We start from the raw sequence: 18446 nt of genomic DNA on the forward strand, positions 1-18446 counted from the left end.
CAGAATCAGGACACGAGACACTAGCCATAGCTGGTGTGCTCGTCCCCAAGGCGAGAAAGACAGGGCTCATGTAAGTAAAACGGGGGGTCTGCAGCATGAGAAAAGGTTTGCATAGAATGCATTAAGGTGAAAAAACACGAGGGTTTACAACCCCTTTGTTTCCAAATTGACATATGTCACATATTGAATACAAATACCTCTCCAAAAATATCCCACAGTGTAAATAAAATAGCTCAATATGTGAATCTGGAATAAAGGATTTTAGCAGCATTTCCCTTATACTATCTTTTTCTGTTTTGGCATATTATTACAATACAGGATTTATATAGCGCCGAAAGTTTAGGCAGCGCTTTACATCTTGAGGGTAGGCAGTACAACTACAATGTACTTTAATACAGTAGGAATCAATGCTATTGATTTGGGATTGCTACAGGTTCCATGTGTATAGTCATAGTTGAACTTCCTGCTATTCCAGATGTGCAGATTTATCTTGAATTGTTTTATTAAATAGAAATTTAGCTCAAAACTACACTTACCATTTAAAATTAAACTCCAGGCACACAGTGCCAGAACACATGATAAAAGAGTCCAAATCGATTTATTGGTTTGCACTAAAAAACAGCCAACACATTATGGGGGACAGAAAAAAAAACACCCTTCATCGTACCTTCATCAAGAAACTTGACTGAAGTTAAAATTATGTTTAATGTCTTTCAAACAGATGCTGTTGGCTAGTAACTATCTGGATCCAGTATGTAACTTCCTTGCATAGATTTACAATGGAAAGTCCAATTTGACCAATCAAGTTTCTTGTTTTAACGGAAGCCCAGATGAAGTGGGAGTGTTTTCAATACCCCAAAAAAAAACGTTGGCTGTTATTTAGTAAAAACAGTAAATGAATTTGGTGCTCCTTATACTGGTACATGTTTCTTTAGTACCCTTTGTTCAGGGTGATAATACTGTATACTGTGGGAAGAGGCTAAATCATCACACTGCTGATGCAGGCTTGTAGGCCTGAAATGCCAGCACTCAAACGCTGTTGTGGCTACAGTGTTGTCACCATAAACAGGAAGTAACCATCAAACTAATAGGATCGATAGCTGCATAACTTGTGTCTTTTTTTCTGCCCATAGTTTAACTAAAAAGAATTTAGGAATTTCAGGCAAAGAAAAGAAGCGCCAATTGCATAACAAATGAATGGCATATCTACGGGCCCAGAGGAAGCAACTGCCCCTGGACCAACAATGTCTAGATGGGCAAAATATAACTGCTACTAGCTCTCATTTAGTTACAGCGTGCTTGCATTTTGTTATTTAGAGAAAACAAGAAGCACTTCTCTGTACTTAACAGCTCATTATATTTTTCTGTTATCTGCTGTTCGAGCAGCATACGGCATGGTAAGCTTACTGCAAAAGAAGAAACTAGGCACAGTTTTATTAAAAATTAACAGCCTTAGGGCAGAACTGCATTTGCACAGATTCTATCTTTCACTAGTCATAAGAGGGCCCTGTACAGATTTCACTGCTAAACCCAGAGGAGTTTTGCTTCTGCCTAAAATATGTTAATGAGTTGATTTAGCCTCACTAGCCTTCTCCTTTAAAAGTGATATAACACAGTTCAAGTACAAATCATTCAGATCTTACCCCATGTATGCTGCGACAAGCACTAAAATATATCTAATATTTTTTATAAAATGTAAAAAAATATAGATACTGTGTATTCAGTTTATACCCTATTTGTAGGGAGACAAATATGCTAGGGTAGTGTTATTTAAAAATTTAATAATGTGTTAATTCTTACTTTAATATTCAACTTGCGGTGAGGCTATATAAACTTGAACTCTCATGGTTCCAACTGTGATTTTAGTCTGGATTCACATCTCTGTAGTGCAGTAACGTGCGCTAGTGCAGTGTTTTACCAATTAACAAAGACTATTACTAACTGTGATCTTGAGAAAATCATGTTTTACTCAGAAACTGACGTTAATCTTTCTTTTGGAAATATAGAATGCTATTGGGAAGTTGGGTGCATCCTCCAACATGACTGGCCAATTTATGCTGTAGTGATGGACTCTCACGCTGGAAAACTGTTCTTCTGCCAGAACATAGTGGCACAAAAAACAAACTACAAGGTCCTTATGCACTGGTACCTGGTCCCTACCCGGATTACCACCATTTCTTCCAAATTACTCCCCCACCTGCTTTTGTGGCTGCTCAGACACAGGCACACATCACTATACCTGGTCGACTTGCCCTCTGGCCCAAGCATTTGGGCTGAAATTTTCTACATTCTGTCTACCCTGTTTAATGGTACTCTGGACCCTGACCCAGACATGGCCCTACTCAACAAAAAATCTGTTGAAGTAACCCATCTACAATTTAAACTTCTCCTGCAGGTTACTACCACTGTGAAACAAACCATCGCTAAGGCATGGAAAACTCTGTTCCTTAATATCACAAAAACCAAAAATAGAATCACCAGAGCCATGATACATGCCAAAGTTGAAGCAGTTTTATTAGACAGGATCAACAAATGAAATATGAACACTTGTGGATACCGTGGGTGGATCACTATCTCCCAAGTGATTTAGATGAATAGTTAATATCCCCCTGACCACTCTGATTGTGAACCCTCTGCATTCCTCTGCTGATGAACCCCCCTCCCCAATGTCTTTCCTTGCCCTACTCAACCTACCCTCCCCGTTATTTCTCTGGTCTTCTTTCTCTTCTCCTTTCTCCCCCTTTTTTTTTTTTGGTTCAACCCATCTGCCTCCATTTCTCCCGCCCCCCCCCCCCCCCCTTTTTCTTTTCACCTTTTTCCCTTCTCTTTGTGTTAGATTGATTAGCCCTCTTTACCTAAGGGCCTGATCAAGTAAGAATCAGGCTCGAATTTCAACTCCAACGGGGTAGCTTACCTTTCCCATTTTTTACTACCTAATCCTTTAGCTTCTCATTTATTATGATGGCTGCTATTCCTCGAATGATATACCACATGATTATACTTCATGACATTAGTTATGGATTTGGCTACTAAGAGGGATCCTTCCTCTGTTTCCCTTTGCCCCCCACACAACTCAGCTAGGCTTATGGGGTTACTTATATTTTCATGTATAATATTGTACTACAGTCATAAATGTTTACCATCTTCATGCGTAACCTTTATTATCACACTTTTGAGGGCTTTGTCTCAATACATTTGATGCGTATTGTGCACCTTGTTTTACCCCCTTTTCCCTTGGGGTTATCTTGAAAAGTTGTTATTCTCTGTATTCTACCCTTTTTACATTCCAAAAAAGTATTCGAATCAGAAAACTGTTCTGAATCAAAGTTGTTAAGGTTCATCCTGGAAAATTATTTTTTGGAATTTGTCCTGAACTGTACACTAGGGGCTCATTCAAACCAGGCATTTCCAATGCATGGACAGGCTAAAATTTCTATTTTGTCAGTTCACAACTTTGTGCTGCATTGGTGAGTGCTAAAATAAATGAAGCAGACTTTATTTTATTTGGCTGCAGTGGGTTGTGATACATTTTAGTGCATCGTAACTCACCACAGAGAATGTTAGCTGCTAAGTTTCCAAATGAATTCAAGACAAACAGTAGGTTTATTTCTGCAAACTGCTTGCGCAAAAAAAAAGTTTTGACTTTGCTTATCAGATAGAAAATGTTCACTATTTAAGTTCAGATCTACCTGGTGCCAGTGGCAAATCCATAGGCGGAAGAGTGAGCTTTGGCAAGGACTGCTTGATGCCGTAGGTTCTTATAGTTTCTGTTGCACACTAACTTGATCTAGGTCAGTGATGGCAAACGTTGGCACCCAAGATGTTTTGGAACTACATTTCCCATGATGCTCATGCAGTCTGCAGTGTAGTTGAGCATCATGGGAAATGTAGTTCCAAAACATCTGGGGTGCCAAGGTTCACCACCACTGGTCTAGGTGATCCTGATGTTTTGTATAGGACGTGAGAAGTGGTTCAGTGTTGAGCCAGAAGATCACATTGAGATTGAAAAGATTAGCTACTGCAATGTAAGCAAAATGTGCCTTTTTTTAAGATCTAATGCCACAAAAGTTCAACTAGCCTTACAATGATAGAACAGTCTTTTATTTAGTAAACTAAACTAAACAACTAAAGGTTGCTATTTAAAATTATTCCTCTATTTTATAAGCCAGACTGCCCACCTCACCATCCTTATCCTGGCATAAATTTCCAGCTCATAGCAAAACTAAATACTTATATGCCCTACAGCCAAACCTCTGTTTGATCTGTAAGTGCCATGGTACTGCACATGTGATCAACACATGTGATCAACTATGACACCAGCCATTTGATGGCTTGACAGTTCACTTGAGAGCTAACATAGCACCTAGTAACTGTGATAGTTATTCATGACATGCTTGGAATGTAACTGTTTGAATAGGTGAGTTTAGTTCCGCTTTAGGTGTAAGATATGGAGCATCATACAAAGAAAACACAACGCCAACGTCATGCAAATCAGGCAGAAGTATCAGGAACAAAATTAAAATTGGGTGATATGGAGAATTTGAATGCAGAAGACTCAACTGAACTTATCCTTTAAATGGTAAGAAAACATATTTAGCATTACAGAACCAACATCCCCAAACATAGTCCATAATAGTTTTTATTGTCTTGGGGAAAAAATTTCAATTTCAAAAGCATGGAAATCACCAAATAAAATCTCTTGGATTATGCTCCATGACAAGTTAGTATACTTTAGATCAAGCAAAGCTAATTTTAAAAGATCTGGAAGTCATGACTATAATATTTACAATCACCGTTACGAACATAGGGCTGGTGAACCTGGAGGAGCAACCTTCTGTATTTTTTCTTGTTTTCGCTTATCCATTCTATATTTTCTCTCCTCTTTTCATTTTTACCCTTTAGCTCTTGAGAGTTTAAATCTTTATGAAGTTTGGATTATAGCTCATCCTTTCTATTGTCATAGTTTACTTGTTCATGTTAACTAAAGATGTCGGCTTGTGGATTTATCCATCTTGAGCTTGAGAGGTGAAAAGATAATGCCAGATTTCAAAACTCTCACAAAAAGCATCAGGTGCCATGGTATTTTAGTCCTATCTTATTTTTATCCTTCTTGGCATGCTGTTATGAGACTTACCACTTATTGTGACTTGTTCAGGCCCCTGATGCGAAATAATTTTTGTAAATGTTGTGTGTAACAAAACAGTAATGGCGGTTTCACGCTGCCCCACTGCGAATTCGCTAACCCATGCTTTTCAGCTAGGTTCAAACTTTCAAACTTGTGCGGTTCTACAAGCTGCACTGTGCTTGGGCATGGCAGTCTATTCATTTGGATTGGCTGCTGTGCCTCCTGAAAATGCAGGAAAATGGGCTTTGATCCGTTTATGAAAATGCTGCCCACACGGAAACCGTGGGTGGGTGGTTGCAGCTGTAGGAACAGGTGTGGCCCCGCAGCGACAATCACCTGCACATGTGTGAACCTAGCCTTTGTGAGGGTTAGCTGTGCTTCCCCATGAACTTCAATTGTGTTCTGCAGTTTTGGGGTGCTTTCAGAAACCACTCCAAAACTTCTGCATGCTCAAAGTGCGACGGGGCAGTCTGAAGCTGCCCTAAATATATTGCAGAAGAAATTTACTAACTACTAGTACCTGCCAGAACAGTGAGTGTGACAAGGGAGATAAATTTTGCTTTGATACTATACAATCCAAAATGGTTGCAGCATATGTACACCCCCATCCACTACCACTACCACTTTGCAGCTTAAGGGAGAGCAGTTTGGGGGTGTGTAAAAATCTTGGCTCAAACATATGTTTTTATGGGCTCCCCACCTATATGTATGAACAAGGCCTCAGTCTAGGTTCACATCTATGCGGCTGAGTTTGATGCGTTTTTCAGGCATGTTTTTCAGTGCATTTAGCATTTTTAAACCCTTGTTTTTATGTGTTTTTGCATGCAGTTTTCATGCATTTTGCGTTTACAATTTTCTTTCTCTTTAAACACACTGTGCGTTTGATGCATTTTTCGGCAGGTTTTTCAGTGCATTTAGCGTTTTTACATCCTTGATTTTATGTGATTTTGCATGCAGTTTTCATGCATTTTGCGTTTACATTTTTTTTCTCTTTAAACACACTGTAAACACACTGTATATAGCTGATTGCTAAGGAGCGGGCTGGGAAGCCAGCTGAAATGTAAAAAAATATATAAAAATTTACGGCAAAAAAATGTTTAGAAAAATGTCGTGGGGTCCCCCCAGGTCTATACCAGGCCCTTTGGGTCTAGTATGGATTTGGAGGGGACCCCCATGCCAGATTTTTTTTTAAATGGCGTGGGGTCCCCCCAAAATCCATTCCAGACCCTTATTCGAGCATGCCGCCCAGCAGGTCAGGAAAGGGAGGGGATGAGCGAGCGCCCCCCCCCTCTCATGAACCATACAAGGCCACATGCCCTTAACATGGTAGGATGGGTGATTTGGGGGCTCTGCCACAGATGTTGATGGAGACAAGGGCCTCTTCTTGACAACCCTGGCCGGTGGTTGTCAGGGTCTTCGGGCGGGGGATTATCGGAATCTGGAAGCCCCCTTTTTACATTGTACCCCTACCCATTCACCTCAAAAAGCAGTGAAATGTAGAAAAAAACAACAAAAAGTTTTTTGGCAAGGTCTTTATTAATAAAATAGCTTTGAGCTGTCTTCTCCCACCACCGTTTCCAGTGTCATCGTCTTCTCCCATTGCCATCTTCTCCCCGGTGCTGTCCTCTCCTGCCACCATTTGTCCCGGTGCCGTCTTCTATTGCAGCCATCTCTCCCACTGCTTACTCTCCTGCCGCCATCTTCTTCCTGAGCGATCTTCTCCCTGAGCCATCTTCTCCTGCTGCTGTCTCTTCCCAATGCTGTCTTCTCACCGAGCTGTCTTCTTCATCGCCTCCAGTTACCCACATAAAAAAAAGACACTCTTCTTCTGTGACTGTCTTCCTATATTGTGTTGTCCCCCGCTGCGTGGCATCTCTTATATAGCTATAGACCATCCGACAACGTCACCCGAAGAGCGCGTCCCTTGTAACAGCAAAGCACCCATCCCCCCATGTTGAGGGCATGTGGCCTGGTATGGTTCAGGAGGGGGGAAGATATGCGCTCGCTCGTTCCCTCACCTTCCTGACCTTCCAGGCGGCATGCTCAGATAAGGGTCTGGTATGGATTTTGGGGGGAAACCACGCAATTTTGGTGGGGGGTCCCCTCAGAATCCATACTAGACCCAAAGGGCCTGGTATAGACCCAGGAGGAGTTTTTTTCATGAGTTTTTTTTTTTGGCCATTTTTTTTTAAGCTGATGACTGATGACTCATCAGTGGTTAAGGACATGGCGGCTGGCTTCCTGGCACCCTGCTTAGCAACCAGCTATATACAGCGTTAAAATAAAAAACGCAAAATACATAAACACAACACTTGCATTTCTGGTGTGGTTCCATTAAAGTCTGTTACCCACAAATCAAAGGGGAAAAATCCCCAACCCTTTCCAAAAATGCACTGGCCGCAAAACGCATAGATGTGAACTTGTACCATCGGAAACCATGTTAAATGGACTGTAGTGCATTTTTTTAAACTGCAAAATGCACTAAAAAATGCATAGGTGTGAACATAGGGTAAGTGAGAACTTTCACAGACAGCCTAAGATTAATATAATACCATTTCATGGGAATGTACGCTAGTGCTTTAACTGTTCCTAGTTTAAACCCTCCAATAAGAGATATTTCTTCGGGTGAAAAATAGTCTGTTTGTGGTCACCTCTCTGCATGTGTGATTAAAATCACCTTAGATTAAAACCTAATTAAAACAAGCATTCATTGATTCTGTCCAGATGATTTTAATCAGAGAGAAATCACTTCATCTGTCTTTTCCGTACGCCTGTCTCTCTTTATTTTTCTCCATAAACCCGTACAAATAGAGGACATAAATGCATGGTGGTATAGACACAAATCCATCTGTGTGCATTCAGTGTGCCAGTATGTATGTGTGAGTGTAGGGGGTGTTCAGAGCGGCCTGTCAGTGTTCCACAGACTGCCTCATTAACATGCAAATTAGCCCGCTCTGTCTGACGATCCTTCTCTCAGACAAGCTACACGGATATGCAAATACTAACGAACCTCTTGAAATGGCAAGTTTGCTTCGTTAGTGAAGAAGCGCAGGGCAGGCGGGGGCTAAACATGAGGGGTTCAAGTCTGACAGAAGAAGAAGCATAATGTCTGCTGTGGGGTCTCGGAGGACTATTGGATTTTTATCCTAACTACTCCACCTTTGTTTCTGCTACTACAAACAGTGACTGTTAGTTTCATCCGTCTTCCACACACAGGTCAATAATGCATTTTGTGTTCATGGAGCAAAGGTGGATTCAGTCTGACCTACACATACTTTTCTATTTTATTATAGATGCTCACTAAAAACAATAAAAAATAAAAATAAATAAAAATACTTCTTTTTATTCCAGCATTGCTGATTATAACTATTGCTCTACTCAGATAACTACTACTTGTAACTCATAGCAATCAGCATAGTATAGTCCTTAATTGAACAAAATTCCAGCCGTGGGTGGCCTTGCAAACACAACATGGCTTGACAAAAAAATCCTCTGAGGCGAGTGGAGCATTATCAGCTGAAAAGTGACTGCATCCTATCAGATTCATAACTATTAGGCGGTGCTATTGTATTCAGGCAGCTGCAGGTACCACTTCTGCCTCAGTAAAATAGCTGGCAGTGGAGATTCCTCCATCCATGCTGAGGTGCGAATTAATTAATTCATTTTGGGGTAGAGTCAGGCTTGAACAGCCCTCGTCTTCCCATATGACTGTGCCCTATAAATCCTCTCCCTGTATGTTGTTTTGTCCTCGTACTTGTCCATACAACTGCTCCCTCATTATTTGTTTTACAAATTTTTTAATAAATGCTATTTTTATTGAATATTCAAGTTACATCAAAAGACAATTGAGGAAACCAATGACAGAGAGAAAAAACCTCCCAAAAAAAAACAATCAAAGCAAAAATTGCAATCAATCACATAGGTACAGCTCCACAATTACAGGCTAAGCAGGATGATTGAACTACCATGGGGGGGGGGGGGGGGGGTGCAAAAAGACCCTATGAAAAGATATGACCAGACATTAATGCCTTTACCATAATAGGACAGGGAGGACAACAACAGATCTTCAATCTCCCACAACGTAGGAGGCTGAAGATCAGATAAATAAATGAGGGGCACTGTCACTCAAAGAGAGACGTGATTTAGTAATAGGAACCTCAGAGGCTATACCAAAGTAAGCTTGAGACACCAGTAAAAGGACCTTGGGGGGCCCTGCCGTCCCCCTAAAGCAGCTTGTCCCATGTTGATGGGGACAAGGGCCTCTTCCCAACAACCCTGGCCAGTGGTTGTCAGGGTGGGCGGGCGTGGGGATTTTTGGTTCTGTAATGGCTTTGGGGTGCTCAAAGCACGGGTTCCATATTTTGTCAAATTTAGTTGGACAACCTCTAGCATCGTAGAAAGCCTTAAATAGGGGAAGCATTGAATTAACCGGAATTTTTCACTGCTAAGAGGGGTTAGGTGATTTCCAGTGCAAAACTATAAGTTTTCTAGCATAATATAACAACATACTCAAAAGCACTCTCGTGACCTTGCAGGGAGCTAAGGTTTCCACCATACTCAGCAAGCAGATTTTCAACTCGGGGCAGCGAAATGGTTGTTACTATAGAGATAAATAGTCACCAAAAGTCCAAAATAGTCCAAAAGTCAATTATGGGACAACTCCAAAAGGTGTGAATAAAGTCTGCATGTGGGCTGGAACAGCGCTAGTAACCCAAAGAACCAGTAGGCACAAATTTTCCCACCCTATCTGGGACCAAGTTAACGCAGTGAATCCCAAACATCATTCCAGTCATCATTGTCCAGTTCGGGAACATCCATCGCTCCCTGCACTTAGTCAGACTTGCAGGAAGAGTTGGACGTACAGCTACAATACAGAGTGGGTCTTAGGAATGGAATCAGTGCAGAGCAGTGACTCCAAGTCCATTTCCTTTAGGGTAATAACTGCTAACCCAAACTGGAAGGTGTAGTTCATGATGTAGTTGTAATTACCAAAAACAATATCAGTTGGGTAGGGAGTATTTAACCTGTAAGACTGAGAATGGGGGGAGAGCACCATTAACTACTACATCCCATAGCTTCTTAATGCCCCTGGATGCCAATATTACTGACTCCAGAACCCTGAATTCCTTTTTTCTATATACCTACTCCCTACAATACTTCCAATCTCTCCAAAAAACTGTTCCATATAAAGCAATTGTAAAGATTTCCCTTTTTTTCCCTAAAGTAATAAATGTGTCATACTTACCTGCTCTGTGCAAGTGTTTTTGCGCTGAGCATCCCTGATCCTCCTCTTCTGGGGTCCCCCTCCTAGCATCTCCTCTTCTGCGAATGCCCCCATAGCAAGCCATTTGCTATGAGGCACCCGTGCAGGCTCAATTCTGAGCAGCACTGTGTGGGTCACACAGGGCAGTTCTGCCCCACCCCCATTCCCTCATCACATGGCTTGATTGACAGCAGGACCCAATAGCTCCCATCACTACCGAGCCTCTGCTGAGATGCAGGGGGAGAAGAGCAGTGCAGCAGTAGACGGGCACAGTACTGTATTGATATCAGTATTTAAGGGGGTGTCGAGGGGAGCAGGCATGGAAAGGTTTTTTTTACCTTAATGCAAATAAGGTTCTGTTCTTGGACCTCTCCTATTTTCAAACTACACCTCCTCCCTTGATAGCCTCCCATGGCTTCCAATACCACCTCTATGCTGACGACACCCAAATCTATTTCTCCACCCATCAGCTCACTCCCTCCGTCTCCTCACGTATCTATAATTTACTAACAGATATATCAGTCAAACCACTTCCTCAAACTCAATCTATCCAAAACCAAACTTATAATTTTTCATCCCCCATGTGCCCCTTCTCCTGATCTCTCTGTCAAAATCTATGGCATAACTATAAGCCCGTCCTAGGTGTAGTCCTGGACTCAAACTCTCCTTTAAGCCCCACGTTTCATATAACTGATTCCTATTACTACAGTACTCTTATTCCTCATATTATTCATCTCTATAATACCTCTTATTTATTCATATAAGTGATCCCCATAACTTTGCCTATTCTTAATATTACCAGTCTATATAACTCATTCTGTCTCTATAACTGATCCCCATAATTCCTCTAATTCCTTATAATACTAATCCCTATAACTTCCCTATCTTTACATATAACTGATCCCAATTTCTCCTCCTATCTCTCCACATAACGCTCTCTATGCTGCTCCTGTCCATTCATAAAACGTATCTCTATAATTCCTCTTATTCGCTATATTATTAATCTACATAACTCTTCCTATCTGTCCTATCTGTGGATATAACAGATTCCTTTAACCCTTTTTATCTATTCATATAACTGATTTATTCCTATTAATACTCTCAATCCTCCAATATTATTCATATCTATAACACCTCTTATCTCTTTATATAGCTGATCCCCACAATTCCTCTAATTCCTTAAAATACTAATCCCTATAACTTCCCCTATCTTTACCTATAACTGATCCCAATTACTCCTCCTATCTCTCCACATAACTCACTCTATGCCCCTCCTGTCCATTCATATAACTTATCCCTATAATTCCTCTTATTCCATTGATTACTAATCTAAATAACTTCCCACCTGTGCATATAACAGATTCCTATAACCAGGGCTTTTTTTTTCTCAGAGAATAGGTATAGGAACCCCCCCCCCCCTTCTGAGTCACTTCTCATCTCCACCCCCTAACCACCCCTGAGCAACATTCCTTGGTTTCATCTCCCACCCACTTCCCGGTACTGCCCCTTTCAGAAAATACAGAGCCAAGTATCATTTTGTGGTGCTAAGTAATTTGTATGGAATTTGTTAATGATAGCAAGAAAAGTAGTCAAATAGATTCCCCACAGCCAGCAGCAACAATAGATTTTATCAAAAATAATAGACCCCCTCCCCAGCAACAATGGACCCCCACAACAAAATACCACCCAGCAGCAACAACAGATGCCACCAGCATCAATAGACTCTCCAGCAGCCAACAACAATAGACCCCCCTTTGTCAATAGTAGATCTCTTTCAGCAATAATTGATGCCCAGCAACAACAGATCCCCCACTGGCAACGATAGACCTCCCATTAACACTAGACCGCCACTCAAAAATAGATCCGCTCCAGCAACAATAGAATGCCCAGCAGCCAGCATTAATAGACCCTTCAGCCCACCCTAGAACCCCTTGCCATTATACACAGTACATTTAGTGCTGGAGGTACCGGAACTGCGTTCTCCCGCGTTTCCACTGAAAAAAAGCCCTGCCTATAACCCTTTTTATCTATTCATATAACTGATCCAAACAAGTCCACCTATCTCTCCATATACTGATTCCTATAACTCTTCCTATCATTTGGTGAAACCAAACCTTGTAATGACTACTATACTTTTATGATGGCAGCCAAGACTTGCTCTGCATTGCAGGACTGGTTGATATATGGGCTGTTTTACTAAACCATTTGAGAATGTCTATTCACTTCTGTAAAAATTCACTTCAAGCGGTTGTATACCCGCACATCAAAAAAAAAAAACAAGAAAAAAAAACTCTTTAAGGCAAAGGCATAATATGCACCATATAGTAGCTCATTATGAAATACTTACCTTAGATTGAAGCCCCCGTATTGCAGCCCCGTCCACCCCGAGAGAGCTGACTTTTTGCCCTCTGCGTTTCTTCCGGGTTCGCAGCTCTGGCACTGTGAGTGGGCAGAGCCGTGATGACGTCACTAGGTCCGGCAGCGTCTGCCGGACCTTCAGCTGGGAATTCAGAGCGCATGCACCACTGATGGTTTAGGAGATATTAATTTTACCTACAGGTAAGCCTTCTTAATGCGTTCGCGCAAATTCCGATTGTGTGTACACAATTCTGACGCACAAAATACCACGCTTGCTCAGAATCAAGCAGAAGAGCAGCACTGGCTATTGAACCTAATTTTTCTCGGCTCATTTACGTGTTGTACGTCACTGCGTTCTTAACGTTCGAAACTGGCTATTGAACTTCATCTTTCCCAGCTCATCGAATGTGTTGTATGTCAACGCGTTCTTAACGTTTGAAATTTCCAACCAACTTTGTGCAACCGTGTGTATGCAAGAAAAGTTTGAGCCAACATCCATCAGAAAAAAAACATGGGATTTTGTTGTCGGAATGTCCAATCGTGTGTACAGGGCATAACTCTCCTTGTAATACTCACACTAACCCTACCTGTAACCCCAGCACTAGTATTAGCCCTACCTGTAACCCTAATATCAACGCTCTCTTAAGCTGTATGCATACTTACTTATCCTGCGCCAGTATCCTCTGCACTGAGAAGTAATTATTTTGCACAAAAAAGTGCCTAGATCCCAGAAACTTCTCAAATTTACCTCTCTCTAACAGAACATTACTATTCATAGTAGGGTATAAAGGGTTAAGAAGATATTATCTTTCATTGAATCCTAAGTCTGCTGACAGGTTTTCTGTGTTTGAAAAGTTCAGGATGGCTGCTCTCATGTCTAACGGAAAAACAAAATGGCATTTGGGGTTTGTCTTTTTTATACACTGACCCTTCTCTTCCTCGTGTGTCTCTCTCTCCACGGGGAAAAGGTCAGTCTGCGTCCAGCCGTCAAACTGCCCTCTACAAAAAGCCATTAGAGCTTTCCCCTCATTACGAGTAGACAGAGCACTTTTGAGGTGATATCTTATGCTAAATAAATCCTGCACCCTTAGTCACTGCTCAATAGACTTCTATGAGTCTTGGTATACATCCACAAAGCACCGATCTCTCTCCCAATCTTTTCTTCTACATATGTAACACACAACTTCACTATACTCTGAAGATTCACTGTACTGAAACACTGGAACATTGTGGTCACTCTTATTTTTTTGTAAACTGAACTCCACATGCCATAGAGTATGCAGTACACATACAACACTGCTCTAATGCCGCGTACACACGACCGGACTTTCTGGGAGACTACTGTAGGTCCGACGGTCTTCCCGACTGACTTTTCAGCAGAGTTCCGACGGACTTCCGAATGAACGCACTTGGCCAAACGCGAACGGACTAAGTCCGTTCGAAAGTCTGTTCGTTTTGAAGTGATGACGTAAGACGGGAAGAGGAAGTTCAATAGCCAGTAGCCAATAGCTTCCGTTGTGTGGTATTTGGTCCGTCGGACCAGCACACAGATGAACGGTTTTCGCAATAGGAATTGAGTCTGTCAGACAGATTTGAAACATGTTCTATTTCTAGGTCCATCTGATTTTTTTAATGAAAATCCCACACACGATCGTATTGTCCGACGGACTGATTCCATCAGACCTAGTCAGACCTAGTCTGCCGGAAAGTCCGGTCGTGTGTACGTGGCATAAGGATTCTCTAATTCATGTAGGAACGGCAGCATGCAATTTACAAGAAAGTTATATTTATTATAATATTCATATATTCATTGCTTTATGTTTGTCAGATATAGGGACATATATAAAAGCTACTTGTAGAGATTAGAGAACAGTGACTCTCTATATAGCTGTATTTGAGAATCTTTTATTTATGTATCACCAAATTGAGGTAGCTGTCAATAAGTCCAAATTTTGGTGCTCTGGAGTCTGATCAGGTGTTAAGTGTTACTTAAAGTGCACATTATCCATGCTCTTTGTATTGTCTCATTTGGCACTTCCATATTTAAAATGGGAATGTCAGGGAGGAAACATGGGATTGATATAGCTGACCTGTTAGTGCTCTATAACAAATAAGTAAGTAAGGCAATCAGGATACTAGTTTTGCTTCTGTGAGGCACTAAGCAGTAATAGCAAATCTAAACCCAAGAACAAAAAAAATGTATATATTGCAGATTAAAATCCTTAGATGTGGTGGCGGCGGCATTATCGATCTCTGTAAAGCCTTCATTTTTACCAGGTGATCCGCCAAAAACCACAGTTTCTGGCCCTTTATGTCTGTTTTTTCTCCACTGTGTCTATAGAGGGAGCCATGGCTGTCACACAGGCTTGACTTCAATCATCTCTGCCTTTGCTCATCTTAATTATATGATGTAGTAATGGGATAGTTAGTTTACACAATAAAGATAAGGTTCTTATTGCTTTCATATAAGCTTACAGGAAGTGCCAAAGACATTTCTTAAAAGAGAAGTTCGAGTTTTTACAAAAAAAAAAGATGCTGCATCTTTCCCCCTCTGGCTCTACGCTGAGAACTGAGTGATCAAACACTGCTGATCGCTTAATTCTTCCCTCCGCTCTGAGCAGATAGCTCTGACTGTCAGTCACTGGCTCTCTGCTCTGCCCCCCCCGGTGCTCACTGGAGCACAAGGCTGTTGAGGGGGAGTGGGTGGCTAGCTCAGTCTCCCAGTGGCTTGCTGTGAGGCCGAGCCAGCTGTCATTCCAGGTTGCAGGGTGGATCTCGACTGTAAAGTTAGGATCTTTCCAAGCCTGGATTGGCCAAGTGACATCAGCTGACAACGGGCTTTATCCTGCTGTGAACTGCACTCCTGTGATCCATAGGGGAGGTAGGGCCAAAACCGTTTTGTTCCTACTTTTCCTTTAATAGCTATTTTCTTTACTTGCTGAAATTGCTCTTAACCTGAAAAGTGAAAACGAATGCAGCCAACACATTTATGAATGGGCAAGCTGCAATACATTACATTTTCATTTTTGTGTTAGATATGCGTTAGGCATTGACCAGGAAGTTTGCACCTGTAAAACTAAGTCAGCAGGGACAGCGCCCATGTTTCAATTCTGCCAGGTTCCCCCAATGTATATTTTGTTTTAAATTAAATTTTCTGAAAGAGGGTGCTACAAGACATTTTTGATATTACTTACGAACCTGTGTTTCGTTTTTCATTCCATGACGTTTTGCATCAAAATACAATTAACAAGAAAAAAGCAGCACAGCATATACAGGTTTACGATCCATATGGTCACATGAGAACAATATGTATATGCACTTACCAACAAAAAAAGACACATTGATGACAAAACAACAATTAAAGGGGATTGAGTGTATTAGGGAGGTGTGGAGACACTGTCCCATGATGCTCCTAGGGGATCACAACTCCCTTCTTGAGTGCCTCGAGGCCCTTCTGTTGCATCAAGACGCGCTCTTGTGCATTGTGGATTGCCTGGGTACATCCAAGCATCGCCACCAAAGGCGCATTTAGACCATCCTGCTGCATTCCCCAAAAATGTCAAATTTCTAACAAGGTTGCAATTCAGGCTGCACCTGTAGTGTGTCCTCCTTGCCCAAAGGCTACGTGTCATTCTGCAGGACCCAGTAAGGGGAAAAAATTATTCAGCTCCCCTCAGATTTTCTCAAGAATTAAGGGATATAGGAGAAGAAGTACAAAGGATTTACTTGAGCGTAAAATTATACAGGTTTCCTCTACCGAGGCCTCATGTCTGCTAAATAAAACACTCCAGTACTCCCTTGCTCCCACACTTCCATACACAATGTGGTTCTGAGGGCTATGTCACCACCTTGAGTATCTGGTTGCTCCATCAGCATGACATTCCACACCACTTAAGAAAAAGTTTGCATTATGCTTTTATATTCACCAGAAGTTTTATAATATATCCAAGAGTCCCACATCATGGTGTACTTAGGCAGTCTACTCTGTGTTTTATGGATCAATTCCTCCATCTCCGCCACCTTATTGAGTCGGGTGAACCATTCCTGACTCTGTGTTTCTGGCACTGTTGGGAATCCTTATTGCTAAATTACCTGCATTGTATAATATGTTGCCTTTATCACAGATGTCTCTTATGGTGCCAGCTGATTTATACGGGATCATTATCTTTTTACATGCGCCGTCCTCTTTCATAGACTCTTCTGATCCTGTTTTATATTGCAGTCGCTTGCACATCCCTTTAAGTAGAACCTCCTTTTGCACACCCAAACTGCCCTTGGGCTCTATACTTCTAGTTACACACACACTTTGCCAATAAAATGTATACAGAATAAGAACAGATAGTAAAAACTGCATTTGAATTTCTATTAGATCCTCAGCCCTTTGGCTAGAAGTCTTTAATGTTCAAAGAGCTGTGGGAGGGAGGGTAAGAGATAGGGATGGGAAGAACTGAAGTAAATGATAGCAAGAAAATGAGTAGGAAGAGACATGAAAAAGAGAGTGTGCTTAAAGGAAAGGATAGGACGCATCAGAGACGAAGGGCAATCACAGCTAACGGAGGCACTGAGACTTGGAACCTGTTAGTGATTCAGGTAACAAAAATAGGAAAATTAGGCATATAGCTGGGTTGTGCATTATGGTATATGGATAAATCAAAGGATATCAAAAACCGGAGGTGGCTTAAAAATCGGAAGGAGTATTTGCTGCAACTTATTATAGAATAATGCAGCCTGTTCCGTGATAGTTATACCATAAGTCATCTGTGAGTATAATAGCATACATAAATAATTTTATATTCTTATTGCACAAGAGAGACTCCTTATGTCCTCAGATTTCAAAACTGCCATTGTTATGGCACTAAATATATTTAAGCATCAGCGTCTGATAAATATTTGTAAGCGTTTTAAATTATTTTCCAAGCTCCAATTCAAAAAGAAAGAAATACTAATATATCACTATCACACGGAGCATGAGAAATAACATAAAATAGATTATGAAGAAGCTTAAACTGGTCATTTCCAGTGAACCAGGCAAAATTCATTCTGTGGGTGGCCCTGTCAGCACCCCCCCTGTCCAACATCCTTCGATTGATACTGTCGATTAAACGAGCTAGGCGGAAAATTGTCAGCCAAACAATAAACCTGCATTCAATCAGATGCAGGCGCTGTTCAGGTATTTGGACAACCGGCAGTGCCAGCTGTCAGAATGCAATAGCCAGAGGGGGAGATTCCTCTTTAGCATGGAGAAATCTGTTAGATTTTGTTTCTTTCAGCTCGTAGGCTGAACAAAAGAAATATGCGTATGGCCAGCTTAACAATATGCTATACTAAACTCTCATCTTCACAAATTTGGAGCATACAATGCTGTGCTCATTGCACTGCCTAATTTTCATGTAAGCATATGCAAGGCATGTATAAATTCAATTCATGTTTCTAATATATGGAGATCAGAGGGCAAATATTCCAGTCAGCGGACTGTACTGTCAGAGTAATAAAGAAAAGAGAAGGGCAGAGAGAAGGTAATCTCACTGGAGGCCCCCCTGCCAAAAGGCCCTTTAGAGCTGCTTGGTCTAGTATGACAATACTTCCATCATGATCTTTTTTCAATGGTAGGTTTTACAAAACAAACTAATGCAAATGATATTACATGCAAACTATAAATACTGTAACTGCTCAGAAAAAGTTTTTTCCAGAAATGGAATA

Source organism: Lithobates pipiens, unplaced genomic scaffold, assembly GCF_037356315.1.
Source record: "Lithobates pipiens isolate NorthernLeopardFrog02 unplaced genomic scaffold, aLitPip1_a1.2 Scaffold_16, whole genome shotgun sequence".
Classification (NCBI taxonomy): Eukaryota; Metazoa; Chordata; class Amphibia; order Anura; family Ranidae; genus Lithobates; species Lithobates pipiens.